This window comes from Chrysemys picta, unplaced genomic scaffold (genome assembly GCF_011386835.1).
Source record: "Chrysemys picta bellii isolate R12L10 unplaced genomic scaffold, ASM1138683v2 scaf107, whole genome shotgun sequence".
Taxonomy (NCBI): domain Eukaryota; kingdom Metazoa; phylum Chordata; order Testudines; family Emydidae; genus Chrysemys; species Chrysemys picta.
This window is the reverse complement of record NW_027052814.1, coordinates 87,501-92,500: the sequence shown is the minus strand read 5'-3', so window position 1 is coordinate 92,500 and position 5,000 is coordinate 87,501. Positions and strand designations below refer to the sequence as shown.

General features: G+C 70.6%; 1 non-coding gene across 1 annotated transcript; it reads left to right on the top strand.

Moving 5' to 3' along the window:
• Positions 1-2,899: 2,899 nt before the first annotated feature.
• On the top strand, positions 2,900-3,018 carry LOC135978038 (5S ribosomal RNA). Its single transcript, XR_010595469.1, has one exon. It is a non-coding gene; the product is annotated as a 5S ribosomal RNA (ribosomal RNA).
• Positions 3,019-5,000: the final 1,982 nt, after the last annotated feature.

The window sequence follows — 5,000 nt, the reverse complement described above, 5'->3', positions numbered from 1 at the left end:
GACGACCGGCCGTCAGGTCAACCCATTCGCTCCAAAGGGGTTGACCTGGTGGCCGAGAGGGGACTTTGAAAATTTTTCGGACTTGGAAAACTTTTTTTTTTTTTTTCTTCCCCCAGCCCGCTTCCTCCGGGTTGACCCGGTGGCCGAGCGTCTCGCCGTCCCCGGACGCGGCGAGGGACTGCCTCCCGGCCGTCAGGATCGGGCCCACGGAAGTCTGATTTTAAAAAAAATTGGCCGACGCCACCGCGGAGGGCTACCCGGGCACCCCGGGCCCCGGAGCCGGAAAAGGGAAAAAAAGGATCGGGCCCACTAGAGACATGGACCCGGCCGCCAAGCAGGCCGCCCTGGGCTGACCCTCCCCGGCCGCAGCGAGGGACTGCCTCCCGGCCGACAGGATCGGGCCCCTGGAAGTCTGGGGGTGGGGGGGGGGGAAATCGCCCCACGCCCCCGAGGAGGGCTGCCCGGGCGGGCCTGGCCCCGGAGCTCGGAAAAAAAAAAAGGATCGGGCCCACTAGAGACATGGACCAGGCCGCCCTGGGCTCACCTTCCCCGGCCGCAGCGAGGGACTGCCTCCCGGTCGACTGGATCGGGCCCCTGGAAGTCTGGAAAAAGAAGAATGGAACCTGACGCCTCCGAGGAGGGGGCGCCCAGGGAAGGAGGGAGATCCGGGTTGACCTGCTGACCGGACGGGAAAGAGGCCACCGGGCGTCCCCCCCCTTAAAACCTAGGGGTTGACCTGGTGGCCGGAAAGCGAACCGGCCAGCAGGTGAACCCTTTCGATTCCACGGGTTGACCTGGTGCCCGGGAAGCGAACCGGCCAGCAGGTGAACCCGTTCGATTCCACGGGTTGACCTGGTGCCCGGGAAGCGAACCGGCCAGCAGGTGAACCCGTTCGATTCCACGGGTTGACCTGGTGCCCGGGAAGCGAACCGGCCAGCAGGTGAACCCGTTCGATTCCACGGGTTGACCTGGTGCCCGGGAGGGGACTCTGAAAATTTTTCAGCCCTTTCGACTCGGGGTTGACCTGGTGGCCGAGAGGGGACTCGCACGGCAGGCAAGCCGCCCTGGGCTCACCCTCCCCGGCCGCAGCGAGGGACTGCCACCCGGCCGACTGGATCGGGCCCCTGGAAGTCTGGAAAAAAGAATGGAACCTGACGCCTCCGAGGAGGGGGCGCCCAGGGAAGGAGGGAGATCCGGGTTGACCTGCTGACCGGACGGGAAAGAGGCCACCGGGCGTCCCCCCCCTTAAAACCTAGGGGTTGACCTGGTGGCCGGAAAGCGAACCGGCCAGCAGGTGAACCCGTTCGATTCCACGGGTTGACCTGGTGCCCGGGAAGCGAACCGGCCAGCAGGTGAACCCGTTCGATTCCACGGGTTGACCTGGTGCCCGGGAAGCGAACCGGCCAGCAGGTGAACCCGTTCGATTCCACGGGTTGACCTGGTGCCCGGGAGGGGACTCTGAAAATTTTTCAGCCCTTTCGACTCGGGGTTGACCTGGTGGCCGAGAGGGGACTCGCACGGCAGGCAAGCCGCCCTGGGCTCACCCTCCCCGGCCGCAGCGAGGGACTGCCTCCCGGTCGACTGGATCGGGCCCCTGGAAGTCTGGAAAAAAGAATGGAACCTGACGCCTCCGAGGAGGGGGCGCCCAGGGAAGGAGGGAGATCCGGGTTGACCTGCTGACCGGACGGGAAAGAGGCCACCGGGCGTCCCCCCCCCCTTAAAACCTAGGGGTTGACCTGGTGGCCGGAAAGCGAACCGGCCAGCAGGTGAACCCGTTCGATTCCACGGGTTGACCTGGTGGCCGGAAAGCGAACCGGCCAGCCGGTGAACCCGTCCGATTCCACGGGTTGACCTGGTGGCCGGGAAGCGAACCGGCCAGCAGGTGAACCCGTTCGATTCCACGGGTTGACCTGGTGCCCGGGAGGGGACTCTGAAAATTTTTCAGCCCTTTCGACTCGCGGTTGACCTGGTGGCCGAGAGGGGACTCGCACGGCAGGCAAGCCGCCCTGGGCTGACCCTCCCCGGCCGCAGCGAGGGACTGCCTCCCGGCCGACAGGATCGGGCCCCTGGAAGTCTGGGGGGGGGGGGAATCGCCCCACGCCTCCGAGGAGGGCTGCCCGGGCGGGCCTGGCCCCGGAGCTCGAAAAAAAAAAAAAGGATCGGGCCCACTAGAGACATGGACCAGGCCGCCCTGGGCTCACCCTCCCCGGCCGCAGCGAGGGACTGCCTCCCGGCCGACTGGATCGGGCCCCTGGAAGTCTGGGGGGGGGGGGGAAATGGAACCTGACGCCTCCGAGGAGGGGACGCCCAGGGAAGGAGGGAGATCCGGGTTGACCTGGTGACCGGACGGGAAAGAGGCCACCGGGCGTGCCCCCGTTAAAACCCCTAGGGGTTGACCTGGTGGCCGGAAAGCAAACCGGCCACTGGGTAGGCCGGTCGGCAACCTAGGGGTTGACCTGGTGGCCGGGAAGCGAACCGGCCAGCAGGTGAACCCGTCCGATTCCACGGGTTGACCTGGTGCCCGGGAGGGGACTCTGAAAATTTTTCAGCCCTTTCGACTCGGGGTTGACCTGGTGGCCGAGAGGGGCCTCGCACGGCAGGCAAGCCGCCCTGGGCTCACCCTCCCCGGCCGCAGCGAGGGACTGCCCCTCCCCACCCCCCGGCTGACAGGATCGGGCGCACTGGAAGTCCGGGACAGTATTTTCCCCGACGCCGGGGAGGGCGGGCGGAGGGGCTCTGGCGGCCAGCCCGGGCCCCGGAGCTCGAAAAGGAAAAAAGGACCGGGCCCGCGAGAGACGGGGGCCCTGCCGCAGGGGGGGGGGCAGTCCGACCGGGGCTCACCGTGCGGCAGGCCCGGGCGTCGGCAGGGGAAAGCGGGCGAGGAGGCGCGGGGCCGGGTGCCTACGGCCATACCGGACCGAACGCCCCCGATCCCGTCCGATCTCGGAAGGTAAACCGTCCCGGGCCTGGCTAGTACTTGGATGGGTGACCGCCTGGGAATCCCAGGTGCCGTAGGCAGCTTTTCCCGGTCCGAGTCAGCTCTCTCTCCTTTTCTGGGGGGGAAGGAGAGGGGGGGACGGGCCGGAAAGCCCCTCGTCGCTCCTGCCGAGTCGGAGGTCGCGGCCGCAGGTCACGGGTCTGGGCGCCTGGGGTCCGGCTCCCCACCCACCCGGCTTCCTCCGCGGAGGACCCCCCCCGGGGTCACCGAAGCCGCTGGGGGAGACGCCGGGCATGGGGCGGACTGGCCCGGACCCTCCCGGCCGCCGGCCCGCAGGTCCGCCCCGAATCCCCCCCCGCGGCCACCCAGGCCAGGCCTGGCCAGGCGGGACGGACGGCGGGTGTCCAGCGCCCAGCGGCTTCCTCCAGCGGGGACCCACGGACCCCAAAGCCGCAGGGGGAGGCCCCGGGCCTGGGACGGACTCGCTCGGACCCCCTGCGCCCGGCCGCCGGCCCGCGGGACCGCCCCGAATCCCCCCGCGGCCACCCAGGCCAGGCCTGGCCAGGCGGGACGGACGGCGGGTGTCCAGCGCCCAGCGGCTTCCTCCAGCGGGGACCCACGGACCCCAAAGCCGCAGGGGGAGACCCCAGGCCCGGGACCGACTCGCTCGGACCCCCCGCCTCCCCTGCGCCCGGCCGCCGGCCCGCGGGACCGCCCCGAATCCCCCCGCGGCCACCCAGGCCAGGCCTGGCCAGGCGGGACGGACGGCGGGTGTCCAGCTCCCAGTGGCTTCCGCCAGCGGGGACCCACGGACCCCAAAGCCGCAGGGGGAGGCCCCGGGCCCGGGACGGACTCGCTCGGACCCCCCGCCTCCCCTGCGCCCGGCCCCCGGCCCGCGGGACCGCCCCGAATCCCCCCGCGGCCATCCAGGCCAGGCCTGGCCTGGCGGGCCGGTGTGCAGCTCCCCCGGGCTTCCTCCCCCGACGACCCGCGCCCCCCTGAGCCGCAGGCGGAGACCCCGGCCCCGGGGCGGACCGGCCCGGGCTCGCCCGAGCCCCCTGCGCCCGGCCCGCAGGACCGCCCCCCCGAATCCCCCGGGAGAGGCCCGGCCTGCACGCCACTGACGACCCGCGGCCCCCAAAGTCGCAGGAGGCGCCCCCCCCCCCCGGTTAGCCCCGTCTCGCTCCGCGCCCCCCGCCCCTCGCTGCCGGGACCGGGCGCCGCCCCAGAGTCAGCCGCAGCCGGCCGGCCTGAGAGCTGCCCTCCTGTGGACGACGGTGAGTTTACCTTGATACTAACCGGCCGTCAGCCAGGTCAACCCCATTGCTAGACTGGGGTGGACCTGGTGGCCGAGTGGGGACTTGGAACATTTGACAGCTGCTTCCCGGGGCTTGACCGGTTGTCCTGAACGCCCCCCACCCCCACCCCCAGCCCCCGGCTCCTGCTCCCCTCTCCCCAGCCTCGGTGCTCCGCTCCCTGCCTCGGAGGCTGCCTCTCTGCGGCGCCTGCATCGCCTCCGAGGACGCGCACCCTCCGGAGGCTGGACGTAAACCCACCACTGCCGCCGACCCGGCTCTCCGAGGGACGACTGTGAGGCCCCCCACCCCACCCCACCCCCGGACCGCCCTGGGGACGACTGCTAAGCCTCCCCCACCGGACCGCCCGGGGGAAGACTGCGACGCCTCCCGCCAGGCCCCCACCCAGCCTGGGGGAAGACTGCTAAGCCTCCCCCCCACACACACACACACACACTGTCGGGGGATGACGATTAAGCCTCTCCCGGACTGCCCGGGGGAAGACTATTAAGCCTCCCCTGGAACCACTATTAAGCCTGCCCCCGGAGTCCTCGGGGGATGACTGCTAAGCCTCCCCCACCGGACCACCCGGGGCAAGACTGCTAAGCCTCCCTCCCACACACACACACACTGTCAGGGGAGGACTATTAAGCTTTCCCGCTGGAGCGCCCGGGGCGGACGACTGTTAAGCCTGCCCCCGGAGTCCTCGGGGGAGGACTATTAAGCTTTCCCCCCTGGAGCGCCCGGGGGGGGGGGGGGGGGGACGA